At 33.7% G+C, this 17,165-nt stretch overlaps 1 protein-coding gene across 6 annotated transcripts in view; it reads right to left on the reverse strand.

The window, feature by feature from the left end:
- LOC112668619 (ubiquitin-conjugating enzyme E2 E2) overlaps nucleotides 1–17,165 on the reverse strand; it is a 404,581-nt gene that overhangs the window by 199,679 nt on the left and 187,737 nt on the right. The gene's annotated exons all lie outside the window — the stretch shown is intronic.

Consider the following 17,165-nt stretch of genomic DNA (forward strand, 5'->3'; position numbering starts at 1 on the left):
AGATATTCTTACTGAATATCATTCAGCTACCATTATCTTCAAAGGGTATAAAATAGAACAGTGATGGAGGAGTAAATGTCTTAAATCACTTCATTCTATTTATTATTGTTTTATTATTTTAAGATGTTATACACATATTCCCTCACAATCCAAACTATCCCTACCTGAACTCATACTATGCAGACTAAGGAAATGGACAAATTTTTTGAGGTAGAATTATTTTTCTTTCCTATTAAAACTCTCAATTACTTCTCACAACTCAAAACTAAGGACCAAAAATATTTGGATAATGAGTTATACTTCACCAATACAAACTCAGGAATCAAACAGAATCAGATACTAAGAAGTATCAGAATTTAATTTATTTTGAGATTTTAAATTAAGGAAGGCATGGCAGTTTGGTTGTTGGCCAAGAGAGGCATAGGTTAAAAATAATAATAATAAAGGTTGAGAAGCATCTAACCAGATTTTAAGCTTCCTGGGGACAGTAATCATATTTCTGAATTTTTGCATCATCTGTGTCACAAATGTGTGCTCAACATGTTAATACATAGCCAATAGAGTATCTATATTCCTGAAATATGGTTTACATATACATTCTAAATTTATTTCAAAGTTAGTATTATTACAGAAGTAGGATTTTAAAATAATTAACAGCTTAACTAACAGTTAATATAACTGGTAACTCAGGTGGATTTCTAGGAATTACCTAATTAACTTATAGTTAAGAAGTTAAGAACCCTGCCTATGGAAAGTGATAAAGGTAGCTATTGTCTAGCTGTATGACTGGGTAAATAACCAACCACGCCAACACTCTAGATTTTTTTTTTGGAACACTAGATTTTTAATCTGCAAAATGGTGAAAATATATACACCACCTAGGATTACTATGAGGATTAAATGCTTCCAAACTATGTAAAGTAAACAGCAGTCTGTAAATATGTAAACAATAAAGAAGTATTCAATAAGTATTAGTTACTATATCACTACTGTTATATGTGCAAGTATCAACTTGTATATTATTACTTATCAATTTATTAAAATGAGATCTACTACTGTGATTTAGAAATAAGTGTGTAAGTGTGAATGCCAAAAGCAAAGACATAATGATGGATTTGTTAATATATAACAATTGAAAAACCACGGTAACAGTAAATCTGAGTCTCACATACCCTTTCATTGGGTAGGCTGTTGAAAGTAGAAAAATATGCACAAAAATAAACCAGAAAGTGTTTTTTAAAAGACATGTTTTAAAATAAATAATCTTGTTGGAAGTCTGCTAAATCACACATTCCAAAAAACAACAAAAGAAAACTAGTATGTCAGCTAAAGAAACATATAACCATGTGAACAAATTCTGCATCAAATAAATAATATTGAATCATTTTCATAAGAACTATTTATCCAAAAATGAACACAAAGAGCTCTAGAGACTATTCACACAAGAGCTATCTTAGAGAACCTCTAGACTGAGTATCAGGAACTGCTAACAGTTGAAAATACCAAAACAAAAACTGAAAACTTAGAGAAAATAATTTAAATAGTTCTGCAAATTTCACACAAGAAAAATTCTATGATTAGAATTGTGATGAAAGTATTATAAAAAATTTTTAAGTATTATCTTTTCTTTAAAGATTTTATTTATTTATTCATGAGAGACACAGAGAGAGAGGCAGAGGGAGAAGTAGGCTCCCCGCAGGGACTCCCTCCAGGGAGTCCGGGATCACGCACTGAGCTGAAGGCATATGCTCAACCAACTGAGCCACCCAGGTGTCCCTAAGAAAAGTATTACCTTAATGCATCAACTAAACGCCCAAATGTGTAGTAATAGTGCAAATATTTCATTAATGAGAGAATTCAGAATTCTGTGACCTAGCTTCAAATAAGGTGGCACTCCTGAATACCAAGTGTGGAGACCTTAGCCTGCCAGTGCCTTGGACTACATCCTTGTGATCCTGCTTTCTCAGCTCTCATCCTATACAGGGTGGGCATTTAAAACTGCATAGCCCTGCCATATGGCTCTGACCCACAGTAGCTTTGCTCTCATTTGGTTGACTGGGTTTTGGTATCTTGCCAATGGTCTCCTCCAATGGCTTAGTTTTTCTATTGTACATAACTGATGACATCTTTTACTGTGGTGAAACATACATAACAAAATCTACCATTTTAATGATTTTTAAGTATATAATTCAGTATCATTAAATATATTCACAATGTTGTATATCCATCACTGCTACCTATTTCTACAACTTTTTCATCACTCTAGACAGAAACTATATCAATTAAACAGTAACTTCACAACAGCTCCTCTCCCTATCCCTGGTAACCTCTATTATGCTTTCACTTTCTATGAATTTGCCTATTCCAGGTGCCTCAAATAAGTAAAATCATAAAATATCTGTCCACTTAATATACTCTTCCCTCCCCCCCCCCTTTTTTGAGAGGGGGAGAAAGAGAGAATCCCAAGCAGGCTCCCTAACCTAACATGGGACTCAATCTCACGACCTTGAAATCACAACCTGAACCAAAATCAAGAGTCAGGTACTTAACCAACTAAGCCATTCAGGTGCCCTTATCCTTTTTATTTACTCCTAAGACTGTTTTCAGTTCTGTTTACTTTTTCTTTTTTTAAAGATTTTTAAGTAATCTCTATATCCAACATGGGAACCCCAAGAGCAAGAGTCACATGCTCAACTGACTGAGCCAGCTAGGTGCCCCCTTTCTACTTACTCTTAAATAAACAGTGACAACTTATATTAATCTTACCTGACTATATCATCTGGTATAAACAGATTACTAGAATATTAGATTGCTCTAATCATAGCATTCATTTACCTACAGCCCAAAACCTAGGCTTCAGTAAACTGTTAAAGTAGGTATAGTACTTCAAGACAGGATAATACCTGGTACCTAATCCATATTCCATGATGCTTTGGCAAGTTTCTCACCTTTGTCTTCAAGATTCTAGAGCTCTGTCGAGCCCAATCCAAATCTACTTAACAGAGGGCATAACATGCCTAAGTGCCTATTATTTAAATTGTGAAACATTTCCATATACGCAATGCCATTTCTATCAAAACTGGAAGTAGCTGAACCTTTCATTTCATGTTCTATTATTTAACTTACTTCATCTCATGGTGATCCCATGATACCCACAAGAACTTACTAAGTCCTCAGAGCCTTTCAATTCCTAAGCAAGCCACCCTCATTGAACTACCTTTGGTTTGAGAACTACTTCTTTATGCAATCAAATTTTTAGTTCTCAACTAAAAAAAGTTGACTTTGGCATGGTAGTTGAGGAAATATTATAATGTAAATGATCCACATAAGACTGAAAAATTTACACAAGAACCAATGTATTATTTAAAGAACTGCGAAGCAAAAACCAGAGTGCCAACAGATAGCCAATTAAGGAAAATGCTTCAGGTTTCAAAAGAATGGGTTTTGCCTACCCTTACAAAAAAGGAACAATGATTTCTAGAACCCAAGTATATTTTTAAAGAAGTCATACTAAAAGATCCTAATTTTCTTCTTTTAATAGGGTTACCAGACTGACAGATGAAGGAGTTCTAAGCATATGGTATACCAAGATTTTCACTAACTTGTCATATGATATTCAAGATAAAAAAAAATATGTAGATTCTTAGTTAATTGAAGGATCAAATCCAAACAGTGGTACTCAATAGTGTAAGGTTAATTTGTAGCTTTTAAGGTTTCTAAGGTAACTTTTATGCCTTGAACCTTGTCCCTTTAACACTTAGAAAATAATTTTCATAGAAGAACAAAAATTACATATTTACATATGTTACAAAGCTAGAAAGGCAGCTAATAACAGATTTTATATTTTTTAAGTTTGTAAAAAAGTGAAAGATACAAAATACAATGAATTGTTTTAAAATTTATCTGGCCTTACTGTATTTCAGATCCTGTGCCAGGAACTGGAAATATGAATACAAGTGTTGGTTTGTAAAGATGGTAAAAATTTCACAGATCTGGCCCACACTGTCTTATTCTAATCAGTATTAAGGTGTCTTTTTTTAAAATTGTATGAGTTGCAGTAAGTTAAAAATCAGAAGAAATCTCACAAAGATGTACATATCTAACTTCTTTTTAAAGAACAGTAACTGGAAAAGTAACACCAGGGTTTCTCTTTAGCAGAAACTGGTTGAGCTGCATAGCGGGGCTTTCATGGAGTTTGTACTCTTATCTACCCCAAACCCAGACTTCCCTATTGTTCACACTTATTTACTTCACTTCCCTGATCCCCACATGCATTGTGGTGTAAAGTATGGCTAAGTACTGTCTTGGCAGAAAGATTTCTGTGACTGTAGCAGAATAAACAGAAGAACAGAAATGCTTAATAAAAGACAAAAAAGGATCTCAACAGAAAATCACCAGGTATGGCAAACCTATGGGGCTGCTGATGGTTCAAAGAGGCTTGTGAAGGTCTTTGTACTCATCTGTTAAGTTGCGTCCGTCCTCCAGACTGCAAAAGGTGGAGAGGCTGAAATTGAGACCTCTGCTTAAAGTTGATACTTCCAAGAGCTGCTCTGTCCCTTATGAGAGCACAAGAAAACACCCACAAGAATGAGATCTAAAGGAATAGAGATCACCTGAGAGATATAAAAATACCTGATCTATAACACTCATAAGGTATGGTACTTGAAAAGGAGTAATTTTTCCCCCACTCTATCATACTATTCAAATTTATTAGCTGATATTCATTCTTACATAGAGTTTTCTCTCATCAACCTGAAAAGACAGGATTAAAATGTAATTTTTCCCCTTCTTACACTAATTTTCAAATAAGGAATTGGTATAAATTGTAACCTCCAATGCCGCATATAAATTTGGGAACAGCTCTATCTTAGTATTACAAAGGACTCATGGATTTTTGTTTGCCCAATGTTACATGAATTACACTTACTATTTCTTTTAATTCTATTGTCATTATACCTTTCACTTCCAAATTATGCCATATTTAGACAACGGACTCCTGGGACCTTTTAGCACACTAACAGGTTGGTCTTTGAGGGCTTCCTTACTTTTCAGCACAAGATTATCCCAGATTCATCTTCTATTTCCCCTTTCCACATCCGGAATCAGCTGTTTCTCCAAGGAATCTTGTGGAGTTTCATTGTTGTTGTTCTGTTTCTTTTTTTTCCCTTTGGTGTTGTATGGTAATTAGAGGGCAAGGGCTGAGCACTAGGTATACTTCACTACTGGGATGGACCTGATTCTGGTCCTTTTCTATAGGTAGAACAGAAAATACATTTTTAGGGGTGCCTGGGTGGCTCAGATGGTTAAGCATCTGCCTTTGGCTCAGGTCATGATCTCCAGATCCTGGGATAAAGCCCCATGTCAAATTCCCCAATCAGGAGGGAGTGTACTTCTTTCTCTCCCTCTGCCTCTCCTCCTGCTTATGCGTGCTCTCTCAAATAAATTTTTTTTAAAGGAAATACGTTTTTAAAATATGAGCTTATACTGATAGTGCCAATTCAAATTTGACATTAGAGTTTTTCCCTTAATTTCTTTAATTTTGTATTTCTAATATTCTAGTACACTGAGTGTCCTGGATTCTAATAACATGCTTATCTACTTTTATACATAAATGCTTAAAAAATTTAAAGTCACAATACTAGTATTATCATTAACAATAAAATTACTGACAAAGTTCAAGGTTTTCTTGCAGTTTTAGGTCCTTAAAATATAGCTCACTAAAGATTTCCCACTTTATTATATCAAATTTCCATATGTTCTTCTGTGTATTTTTAAGGCTTTTATATTCTGTTCTATTCTGATCTACTCTTCTAACTGTCTAGGAGTAACTGAGTTTTAATAGATATGTGATAAGTTAATTAGTTGAATGTGAGGAACAGTGACATATTCATAGACAGAAAAGACTCTTAAAGGTTTGTATCGGGGATCCCTGGGTGGCTCAGAGGTTTGGCACCTGCCTTTGGCCCAGGGCGCAATCCTGGAGTCCCGGGATCGAGTCCTGCGTCGGGCTCCTCAAATGGAGCCTGCTTCTCCTTCCTCCCGTGTCTCTGCCTCTCTCTCTCTCTCTCTCTCTCTCTATCATAAATAAATAAATAAAAATAAATCTTTAAAAAAAATAAAAAATAAAGGTTTGTATCTTTTTCTTTCATTTGTTCTTTCAATCATTTTCCAATTCATACTCTGGCATAGAGATAAGCCGAGAACTTTGAGTTTTGGTATAAAAGTTTCAAAGGAAAAAAATCCTAATATTTTGTGAGGGCTTAAAATGAAAAGAGCACGAATTAGGTAGGCATCTAATTCAATTACAAGTGATATTTTGAGGCATGTTATACCTAAAATTTCAGTTCTGTGAAGTAAAAATTCATACATTCAATTAAAAAACATTCAATAAAAAAAATTAAAGAGCAGATAAAAAATATTAAGGTATCCCAAAGGAAGAAATTTTCCTTTTGCTTTTGCCCTAGAGCACAGTTTAAAATAAAATAAATAGAGCTTTGAAAGTAAGCTGACTACAAGGAATACTTAAATAAACATCTAAGATAAACTCAATTGGTATCTCTTGACTAATTTTCCCTAAAGAAGTGATTTGATTTTTGAGTTAATAAAGATAACATTGTTTAGTGTTACTAAATGGCATAACGGAACTTACAAAAATGACTATACAGAGAATGTAATACATTCTTTAAAAAGTTTTCTAAGTTTTAGGAGTCAGTTTAACACTGGCAAGAAAATAACAGACATCAAAACCAATGATGAAAATAATCTACCACTTCTGAAATCTTTGCCTTCCTGGTGTATGTCCATTTTCTTTCAAAAATACTAGCTCAGGAGAAAAAGAAAAAAAAAAAACTAGCTCAGCATTTCAATAAATAGAATGGGAGAATGTCAAAATATTATATTTTTAATATACAAAATAAGAAATATATCATTAATATTAGAATATTAACATATAGCCTTCAATAAAATGAAATATCACAAGTGGTTTAAAGGTATTATTAAAAGCTTTACAATTCCTCAGACATTTTTAAGATTAGTTTACATTTCAGTAAAAATGTATCTGTAAACAGACACCATCATACTGTCATAAGGTTTTTATAAGATAGATTTTCATCCTCTAATGTCCTAAAATTAACAGGGCTCTCTATAACTAGAAATGTAGGACAACAAACTATTCATTAGCATACAGAATATCCCCCAAACACCAATATTTTAAAATAGACCAGCAGTGAGAATTCCACCTTTGAAACATGCTACATATTTTACTGTCAAAAATAAAAATTAATTACAATGTAATTACAGAACCAGGAAAGCATTGAGAAATATTGTTTAAACAGTATAAGCAATCCTTAATTACTAATAGTTTTACAATATTTACTCCATAAATGATTGTGAATCAAGATCACAAAGAATTGTAATGAAGCTCAGACTTGCATAGCTTTAATTGCTTTGAAAAATGTCTGGCAATTTTTCTTAGGTAGTTAAGGATTACCTAGTGGTTTGAAATAAGGTTATGTTCCTCACTTGAAGCTCAGTTTCAGTTTTTCTGGAATTTAACTTAACTATTCTTTGTCCTCTTCGTTAAATATTCCTCCCGTCAACAGTCATTCTAAAGAAAATATATGGTATTTTTGTTCAAATGTCTGTTCTGTGTAATTTATTATTTATATTTTGTTACTCCTGAAAAGGAAACGCATACATGACAGTAATTAAAACAAATGCTGAAAAACTTAAAATTATGCTAGTTATGATTTTAAAACTATATGTAATAAAACAATTTATTTTTTTTAATTTTTTATTTATTTATGATAGTCACAGAGAGAGAAAGAGAGAGAGGCAGAGACATAGGCAGAGGGAGAAGCAGGCTCCATGCACTGAGAGCCCGATGTGGGATTCGATCCCCGGTCCTCCAGGATCGCGCCCTGGGCCAAAGGCAGGCGCCAAACCGCTGCGCCACCCAGGGACCCCATGTAATAAAACAATTTAAAGAAAGAAAACAGGACTATGTAATGAAAGGAAAAACAGGTCCTGTGACAGAAAACTGGGCTAAGGAAAATAGTTGCACTTGGGACACAAAGCTTAGTTAGCTTTGAGCTTCCCAATAGCCAGTGATTTTTGCAGATATGGGCATCTCTATTTAGAAACTGCATCAGATGATGTTTTCATTTGCAGGAAGAGGTAGTTCTTAAGTACCCAGAGTTCCAGTTCTAGGTGGCAACCAAATATATTTCACTAAAGCCTGAAATTGCTTTGATAATTTTAGAGAAAATCAATACTTTATAAAGACTCCTTTGGCACTTTTTGGAAGTGATGACAACTGTACGTGCTGTTAGCTCTGGAAAACACAGCTATGCATTTTGTTATACAGGTGATAAAAGCATTTATTCTGAAGCAGAAATATGTGAGAAAGATCAGGAAAAGTGTGATGCTGGTGATTTGTTTTTTCCCCACCCCCATCAGCAAGTTCCAGTGTTAACTCTATGTGGGTGTTGTTCTTGTATATGAATAGGTCATAGTTTCAGCCTTAATCTGAAGTAGGAGCTGCCTGGTAAGGCTCTCTGAAACTAGTGGTTTTCAAATTGGTCCAGGGGGAATCTTGGATGGATACCAAATGCAAAAGGCTCTGGCCTTCTAGAGCTCTGGAAAAAAAGTGCTTTCTCAATTTAAATATTTTTAAACTTCCATACCTAATAGCTCTCTTAGTAAAGCATCAAACATGATATTTATCTCTGTTTAGTCTTTGGAAGGCTAAAACCCTCAGGGAAAAAGTAATAAGACATTTGAGCAACCAGTACTGCATATTTTTTCTCAGGAACTATGATAATTATTAGGGCTAAAAGAGATTTTAATGTTCCAAATCAGTGATAGGGAGGGGGAACCTTAGGACAGTATTTCTGGCACAAAAACACAGCATCTGCTTATTTGACTCAGTTGGTTTCCACCTTCAAAAGAAAAACTTAAGAAGACTCTATAAAGCTTCTCTAGCACTCATATGTTTTGATTAATCAGAGTGGCCAATGACAGTATTAAAATAATTTGGAACTATTTATAATCCTGTGTGTATTATTGTTAATAATAGTAGCAAGTAATCGTAGAAGCCATAGCATCCGGTGAAAGATGGTTTGCAATTTACAAAATGTGTACAGTTTATTCTGTATGTATGTGTTTACATGTAATGTCTTTTAATATTTGTAATAACTCTGAAAGACAGAAGTATTCTTATTCACTCTGCTTAACGGATATATGAATCAAGAATTACAGAGGTTAAGCAACTACCGTAAGATAACACACAAGACCCAAGTTAAAGTTATATGACATCAAATCTCACGTTCTTTCAAATGTAACATTTATTAAATTACAAGATTCAGATGCTGGTGTACTTTATCCACTCAAAAAGATCAACATTAACTTCATTCTTCATATTATTTAGAAAAGAAACAGGGTCTAGCTCTACCAAAGGTTTATTTTTTTTTTCTACCAAAGGTTTAAATTTAAATGTGCACTATCGTTAGTAGCAAACACTTAAATAATAAAACAGTATGTGATTTATCTTCTAAATCTAAATTAGGTTTTAAAAGTTTCTCCATCTTTACTCTAGTAAAACTAATATTTTTGTAGTGATCATTTTTATTATTTTTGGGTTTTTTGAGGTTATGAAGAAGGGAAATCTCTTTATCTACCATGTCTCCTGAGCCCCCAAGATCTCTTTCTCCATCATTATGATGAGAGCATTGCCACTAGCATGTAAATATCCTACACCTGAGTATGAGTTGTAATTAATTATAGGAAGATTTCAGTGTACAAAAACAAACCAAGATATATTTCATCCTTTTCAATGACCAAAATCTCAAAACAAAACAAAACATACTAACTGAAGAAATTATAGCTCTTGAGTATCTTTTAAAGTATCTAGAGCAATTTTTGAACAAGAACACATTTTCAGTAAAATACAAACAAGAAAATAACGGCAAACATTCAATAAACTATATTAGCATATTTTTGTGCTAAGTACAAAACAAGTACATTATGCTTTTCTTTCTGCTGAGGTGATATTTTCAAATTCTTCAAGAACAGTCCTTCTAGTGTATTTTTCTGGATGAGAGCACATATGGCCATAGGCTCTGCAATGGGGCAACTGGTTGTATGATTAAGCCAGGAGATGTGTTATTGAGATGTGAATTATCCAGATTAGCTGATTCTTCTGCTTAAAATTCAGCTAATTTGTGAGATTTTTCTTTGACTTTCTATAGGGATCTTAACATTTATGATGCAATTACTTATACTATGAGGAAATTTGAGAAAAGTAAGGCTTTGGGGCATTAAAAGCTCTAGCAAACATCACATTAAACATGCACATAAATGAGTATCCCCCTAAATACAAGGATTTGTTTTCCAGCTGAATGGATTATCCAGGCATCTTTCTTCCTCATTTACTGTGCTTTCAATCAAAGGGTCATTTTGTGGTTCCCCAGTATATTTCCTTAAAGGCTTGATAAATCCTTAAGAGTTTCGGGAGAGAAGGAAAAAAAATTGAAGAGAATAATTCGGGTTTTCCAGGTCTAGTCTATTTTTGCCCTTCCTTTCTATGGATTTAGATAAAGACAGAAAAAGACAGATTTATTTTTAATAAATCACAAAAATGTTAGGCTTTTGGGTACAGGCAGATTTCTGAAGTAACTATAATTATTTCTTGGATCAACAGACTAATACAGACCATCATTTCATAGAGCGTTAGCAGAGGTCATACATAAATATGGTTTCATCTTTAAAAAATTGAGATACAGGGAGATAAATTGACACACATGTCTTTACTACTGGATTTTTAAAAAACATATATGCTAATGTTCACTGACAGGGATATGGTATAAAGCATTTTTTAAAAATTCATTCCACCGGGATCCCTGGGTGGCGCAGCGGTTTGGCGCCTGCCTTTGGCCCAGGGTGCGATCCTGGAGACCTGGGATCGAATCCCACATCAAGCTCCTGGTGCATGGAGCCTGCTTCTCCCTCTGCCTATGTCTCTGCCTCTCTCTCTCTCTCTCTCTCCGTGACTATCATAAATAAATAAAAAATTAAAAAAAAAAGAAAAAAAAATTCATTCCACCATGGAATCCCTTTTTATGGAATGCCTATTAATCTCTCAAAGACTAGGAAAAGGACTTGTAAACCAATTTTAAAAATCAATAATGCTATAAAATGCCAATTATTTGAAACATAAATCACTGACTGAGTCAATCTCAAATTTGTAAACTTCATATTTGAGGATTATATTAAAGAACAATTTATACATGCAAGGCCATTGGTAAACTGGCAGACAGAATATATGTAAACATTAAGAAAAGGTTTGACATAAAATTAATAAATGAAGCAAATATTGTGTATATACAGTTGACCCTTGAACAATCTAGGGGTAAGAGGTTCTAACCACCAATACCAATGAAAATCTGTGCATAATAACTGACACTCCCAAAACTACTAATATCATCTGTTGCTTAGAAGCCTTACTAATAAGTCAGTTAACATGTATTTTCTATGTTATATGTATTCTTACAACAAAGCTAGAGAAAATACATGTTATTAAGAAAACCATAAGAGAAAATACATTTACAATACTGTAAACATACGTATTAAACTAAATCTGCATATAAGTGAACCTGTGCAGTTCAAACCCATGTTGTTCAAGGGTCAACTGTCTATATATTTCATACAATGCTTTGTGAAAAGCAGTTTGTGTATTAAAAATCATTAATCCAGGGGCACCTAGGTGGCTGAGTCAGTTAAACATCTGACTTGATTTTGGCTCAGAGCATGATCTCAGGGTTGTAAGATCAAGCCACGTGTGGGTTCAGTGTTCAGCGAGGAGTTTGCTTGAAATTTTCTCCCTCTCCCTCTACACCCTGCCTTCTGCTCTTTCTCTCTCTCAAATAAATAAATCTTAAAAAAAAATCACTAATCCACTTATCCATTACCTATAATAATTGAATTTAACAAAAAGTAATAAAAGTAAAAACATTTCCACAGTATAGTATATGTGTGTGTGTGTGTGTGTGTGTGTGTGTTGCAAATGAAGGAGGAGGAGAAGTAGAAAAACTTTACAGATTTAACATATCATTTTAGTTTTGAATGTATAGGAAGTATTTTTATTTTAAGCCAGGTGGACCTCCTGATAATTTTATTCAAAACATGGTCTTGCAAGGCAAAATACTTTCAATGAAATGAACATGTTTTTCTTTTTTTACATAAATGTCCACATGCTATAGTCACATATATTTGAAATACAGCTTCTTCACAAAAACACTAAAGACAGATTTTGCTTATGGATCCTTTTAATTATCTTTAACACTGTTGTAACTTGGTATTTTGTTTCATTTAATATAAGCCAAGTCAGTTTTGTTCTAAGTATTCTACAGCTATCTAGGAAACACGGTTAGTTTTAAATAAAACCTTAGATACTTTAAAAAGAAAGTAACACTCAAAAAAATTATCTGATTCTAGATAGATTCTAGATATGGTGATGATAGGTGCACAAAAATGTGAATGTACTTAATGCCAACCATATACTTAAAAATTATTACAATGGCAAATGTTATGTATATTTTACCACAATTTAAAGAATAAGTCTAAAAGTATCTGATTATGAAAGTTAATTTTAGTTATAGAAGATTTAGGACATAGTGAAAAACTCAAGAAAGATAGCCACTCTGAACAACCTGATATAATCCAGACTTCCAGTTTTAATTGTTTTAATAAGTATGCATATGTTTTAAAGGTTTAAAATAATCTTTCAGGAGTTTAACAAATATTTAGAATTCACTAGGCTTGCTTTTAACATTTCTTTTTTTTAAAGATTTTATTTATTTGAAAGAGAGAGACAGAACACGAGACAGAGTGAGCAAGCAGGAACAGGAGTAGAGGGAGAGGATGGAGCAGACTCGCCAATGAGCAGGTAGCCTGATGCAGGACTCAATCCCAGGACCCTGGAATCATGACCTGAGCCAAAGGCAGACACTTAACCTACTGAGCAACTCAGGCACTGCTTAACTTACATTTTATACCTACCTTTAATCCACAGTAAATATCTATAGTGCTAATATCAGTTACAGTAAAACTTATTATCACTTAAAGCTCATTATTTTTGTTTCACATTTGAGTGAAATAACAATAAACAGGTAGTTTACTTATTTCTAACAAAGTATTTACTAATTTATATTTTTAAAGATTTTATTTACTTGAGAGAAAGAGAGTGAGAGAGAGTGCATAGGCACACAAACAGCAGGAGGGAGGGGTAGAGAGAGAAGCAGACTCCCTGCTGAGAAGGGAGCTGGATGAGGGACTCCATCCCAGGATCCTGATATCATGGCCTGAGCTGAAGGCAGAAGCTTAACTGAATGAGCCACCCAGGTGCCCTACTAATCCATCTTTAACTTTATGCAATATAGTTACCATGCAGTGAAATTTGCAAACATAAATGAATGTTCTTTCAAAAGTAACAATAATTATTATGAAAGGGTAAAAAGGTACAGTTTGACTCAGCTCTTCTTTGCTCAAAAATTAGAGGCATAATAAATAGTACAAGCCTCCCTAGATGTCTCAAAATATCAAATACTGTCTTCATCATTCTCAGTCATCCGTATTATATAGCAAGATCAGTTCATCTTATTATGATACATGTAATGCTCTTGAGTAAGACTGTCTTATTTTCACTTATTAGTAAAAGTGAGCAAGAAATGTTTTATTTCTGCAAGAATTAATATTGTTTAGCTTTTATATTATGGTTTTGAAATCACTAGTTTGCTAATATGTTGATTTAGGTGTTCCATGGTTCAGAGAAATAATTGTACCAAAAAGGAAAAAAGAAAAAAGGAGAAAAAAAAAGAAAAAGAAAAAAAAAAAACCCACTTGCATTGAATTATGTCATGTCACTTCTTGAGAAATAAGATTCTGATTTTATAAGTGTGTACAAGAATAAAAACCACAATCTTTCCAAAATTCCTATAGATAAATTATTTTGATGGGCAAACACATTTAAAGGCCCATTTTGCTTGATTAGTTTTCTCCAGTCACATGAGGTAAAACTCTTCTCAGAAAGTCTACTGAACAGAGAATACAAAATCAATGGCAGTGACAAAACATCTCAAAACTTCAAATCACCATCTCATTTAAACAAACTAGTATTTGTATTAGTGTTTAACTCAACATAAACTATATTGAATGTAAAACTGCAGCAATACAGGCTAATCTAGATACTGCAAAGCCAAAGCAGCTGAATTTAAAGTTAGTGATGATAGGCAAAATCTAATGATGAACCTGTGAAGGAAGAAGGGGTGATGAGGATTTTTTTATTACGTGTTTGAATTTTAAGCTTTATAAAAAATTCTTTTTTATGCCTCTAGACTCATTGTTCAAATCTACTTTAACCTTTCTCCATTTGCTGGATAAGAGAAAGGCTGTTTACTACCTTCTAGAGATATTTCCAATACTATATGGTAATACAATGCACCAGAAAGGATCCAAAAGACTCTATATTCATAAAAATTGTACAAAAATCAGTTTCTATGTATTGCTGGTAGTTATCAATTATGACATGGTTCCGGCATCTACCTAACATTTTTTTGACAATAATTTTTGGTTCCTTTATTCATTTGTTTCAGCATTCATTCACTATTAGCTGAGCCCTGTTTCTGTGCTCTACACTGTTTCAGACACCGTTAACAGAGCAGTGTGCAACAGACAAAATCCCTTAAGAAGTTAGCTGGAAAACCTGACTCTGAAGAAGTAATTAAAAATATGTTTAGTATAAATTGTCACTGAGAAATGCCAAATGCTTTGGGATGATTTGACATGGGAGTCTAACCCAGAAAGGCAGTTCAGGAACTACTTTGAGAAAATGATATTTAAGTTGAGATTTGAATAAAATGTGGAAGTTAGCAGGACTAAGGAGAATGCAAGGAAGAGGAGCACCCTTAGGATAAGAGGGAACAGCATGTGCAAGATCTAGGATGTAAAAGAGGAACTCAAAAAAGGTTAATGTAGATGTGGAGAGAATACTCTATGTTTTGAAGCTCAGAAGACTGGTAGAAGTCAGAGCACGTGTGTAGGGTGCTTCAAGCTATGTTAATGATTTTAAATTTTATCTGAAATATAGAGAATATCATCAAAGGGAGTAAGAGTTAAATGATCACATTTGTATATTTAAAGAATCACTGACGGAGTCTCTGTGTTGAAGGGGATCACACCCAGATGTGCAGAGAACTACTAGAAGACAGTTTAGCTGAGAGATGTGGTAGGTTGGGGAAAAGAGAAGCAAAGCAGTTTGAGAGCTACTAGGAGATACGATGAACAAAACTTGTTAACTGTGAGAAAAGATGACCCCATATCTCTTTGTGGTGGTACCATATATCACAGAGACACTTATGACTGAAAATAGTGTTGGTTGATACACTTCCAATAGTTGAATGTGTGTGTGAGCATGTCATTTGTGCATTTTAGAATCAAAATGTGCAATCTAACTAGACTTATTGAAAACTCAGCAAAATCCAAAGTGTGAATGAGCAATTAGATTGAGCAAATAAATAAATATATTGTAGATATCAAGAATCAAGTTTCTTCAAGAGCCTGGGTGGCTCAGTTGGTTAAGTGGCTGCCTTTGGAGCTTAGGTCATGATCCTAGCCTCATGAGATTGAGCCCTGCTTTGGGCTCTGTGCTGGGTGTGGAGCCTGCTTAAGATTCTCTCTTAAGAGAAATCTGTGCCTCTGTCCTTCCTACCCCTAAAAAAATTTTTTTATATATAAATTTCGTCCTTAAAACTATTTCATTTTAACCTAACTTAAAATAATCAAAGAAGGAAAAGTGATTAATATCATGTTTGCTTTAGTTTATTTTTAACTATTGGGGATAAATACTGAAATACTGAAAGAAAAGGAGTTAGGATGAAAAGAAGGAAACCATTTAAAATCTTCAAATATTTGGATAATACTGTGAATTTTCAGTTGTTAACCTCCATTTAACATGTGGATAAACTGAAGCCTACAAGTTTAATGGTCCCACCAGGGTCATATAGTTAACATACTGGAATGACTTTTGAATCTAGGTCTGTTAGGCTCCAAATTTTCCCACGATACTGTAATGAATAAAGGAATAAAGTGTGCTCAATTTCTGAAGATTCATTATTCCCTTAAAAAAATCTTTTTGCCTATTTGGTAATCTGGCTTTTTCAGAGTTCAAAACAGTCCCTTCCTTATATTAAGTTTTTAGCTAAAATATAAAGTATTTGTAAGCTTGTTTTGGATAAGTGAGGAAAAATAATTTGCATCTACATATTCTTTTCTTTTCATTAAGCAACTGCAAATGCCAACTATGCTTCTGAAACATAAATATGAAATCTAAACAGCTGATGGTTATAAAAATAATTACAGGTTGCCATTAGGAAGCATACAATCACACTTAATTCTCCTTAGAACAAACATATTTTACACTAAAATATATGTTTTAAAATGTTAAAAACAGTAAAAAGAAGTCATGAATAACAGTACTTTGAGAGAAGTATCTTCTATCCAGGTAATGCACTTTCCCCCCTTCTATTTTCCAATTTCCTCCATTTTTTCCAGTATGCTCCCTTTTACTAATCCCGGCATCAACACCAGAGGGAGAGCTTTATTTAGTTTCTTTGGAAAGCCTTCTTGCTATACAAGTGAGTAGGTTAATATCTTAGTCCATAAAAATGATGAGTGTTTCTTTTGAAATACAGACCATAGTTCCAAAGAGTATAACAGAGTCAAAGGCCCTGCATCACAGATGCAGACAGGAGTCTTGCTGATAGCCTAAAATTCCATTTTCTATCCTAGAAATAAAATAAATTAATTAAATATTGGAGGTAGGCTAAAAACATAGACACCAGACTGGGAAGCCACAAATTATCTTATTGGTGGTAATGTTAGTTGCAGTAATAATGGTGAAATTTTATAGAGTACCTCCTGTGCCAGATACTATTTTAAGAGACTAACATGAATGCACTCATTTAATACTTATAATCCTAGGTCCTGATAACCTTACGGACGAGGAAACTGAGGTATAATTTACTCAAAGTCACACTGTTGAGATTCTACTTGTAGGGCATAAAAGTCCCACTGTGGATTTATGAACCCTGGTAGTTTATGATATACATAAT

This window comes from Canis lupus, chromosome 23, assembly GCF_003254725.2.
Source record: "Canis lupus dingo isolate Sandy chromosome 23, ASM325472v2, whole genome shotgun sequence".
Lineage (NCBI taxonomy): Eukaryota > Metazoa > Chordata > Mammalia > Carnivora > Canidae > Canis > Canis lupus.